The sequence below is a fragment of the Piliocolobus tephrosceles genome, chromosome 6 (genome assembly GCF_002776525.5).
Source record: "Piliocolobus tephrosceles isolate RC106 chromosome 6, ASM277652v3, whole genome shotgun sequence".
NCBI lineage: Eukaryota > Metazoa > Chordata > Mammalia > Primates > Cercopithecidae > Piliocolobus > Piliocolobus tephrosceles.
In genome coordinates, this window is record NC_045439.1 from 42,957,488 (window position 1) to 42,959,035 (window position 1,548).

General features: G+C 44.8%; 1 long non-coding RNA gene and 1 other non-coding gene across 2 annotated transcripts in view; one reads left to right on the plus strand and one right to left on the minus strand.

The window, feature by feature from the left end:
- Nucleotides 1-228: 228 nt before the first annotated feature.
- LOC111555751 overlaps nt 229-1,548 on the minus strand; it is a 12,590-nt gene continuing 11,270 nt past the window's right edge. The window contains exon 2 of the long non-coding RNA XR_002735635.2: nt 229-411. This is a non-coding gene — a long non-coding RNA (uncharacterized LOC111555751). The remainder of the gene's footprint in view (nt 412-1,548) is intronic.
- On the plus strand, nt 238-451 carry LOC111521681. The gene has a single exon (XR_002725030.1). It is a non-coding gene; the product is annotated as a small nucleolar RNA U3 (small nucleolar RNA).

Sequence of the window (1,548 nt, forward strand, 5' to 3'; positions counted from 1 at the left end):
GACCAGCCTGACCAAAATGGAGACACCCTGTCTCTACTAAAAATACAAAATTAGCCGGGCAGGGTGGCACATGCCTGTAATCCCAGCTACTTGGGAGGCTGAGGCAGAAGAGTTGCTTGAACCCGGGAGGCGGAGGTTACGGTGAGTGGAGATCGTGCCACTGCACTCCAGCCTGGGCAACAAGAGCAAAATTCCATCTCAAAAAAAGAAAAAAAATCGCCACAAAAATAAAGTGTCAAGACCATATTTTCAGGGATCATTTCTACAGTTCATTCATTACTAGAGAAGTTTCTCTGAACATGCAGGGTACCGGAAACCATGAGGAAGAGGCACAGCATTCTCTTCTGAGCCTGAAGCCAGCTTTTCTTGCTTCACTGCACCTGCCATTTGCCATTCATGATCATTCTCTTCCTGTAGGAGAGTAAGAGAGAAAGAATGCAGTCTGAGTGATTCCTGTCTAAAAAGTAATAAAATAAAATAAAAGTATGGTCCTAATTCTTATGTTTTGTTTATTTGTTTTTTTTTTTTCTTTTTGAGACAGAGTCTGTCTCTTGTTTCCCAGGCTGCAACCTCTGCCTCCAGGGTTCAAGAGATTCTCCTGCCTCAGCCTCCCAAGTAGCTATGATTACAGGTGCCCACCACCATGCCCAGCTAATTTTTGTATTTTTAGTACAGACGGGGTTTCACCATGTTGGTCAGGCTGGCCTTGGACTCCTGACCTCAGGTGATCCACCTGCCTCAGCCTCCTAAAGTGCTGGAATTACAGGAGTGAGCCACCACACCTGGCCTCTAATTGTTAACTAGAAGACCCAGACACTGGTTTGTCAGATAGTCTGTCCTTTTTTCTCCTCTGAACTCCATTTAGTGTAGCTATTTTACTATCTGTTCACTCTTTTAGCTTGAAAGTGGCGGGAAGAAAAAAAAGAAAAAGAAAAAAAGAAAGTGGCATGAAGAGAACATACAGCTTAAACCAATCAATTTACCACTTTCAGCAGCTCAGTGAAAAGGTTTTCTGGAGGTGGGTGGGATTTTTGATTAACATAATTATCGGTTTCAGTGCTAGCCCTGCCTCTTCGTCAACTTTTATCTTTCTAAACTAAAAAGGGTAATAATAGTGAAGTGCATCTTAAAACTGGAGGAATTAAAACAGCACCACCTCTTATCTTTAGAGGAGCAGTTTGGCACACTGACTGGTATAAACCAGCTGGCACCCTTCACAGGATGTTCTCACCACCACCCACCCTCTCTGGTTTCAAAGGCAGTCTTGTTGACGTTTTCAGAAACTCTAGAGCTGGTGGCTTCCAGAAGTACTCCTTACACAGTAGAGGCATGCATGCATGCCTAGGAGTGGGCCTTACATGTATTGGGAAACCTTCAAGAGGCCCTGGGATTCCAGATTTGGGCAAAGGAATATGGTGCTTAGGATTGGAGCCAGAGACTTCAAAAAGGGAGTATTAGGTCACGGTCTTAAGGACTAGCCAGTGGAATGAGGCAGAAAGTTAGAGAGCCGGGCTGGAAAGGAGTGTGAGAGGGAGAGAGCCGGGCTGG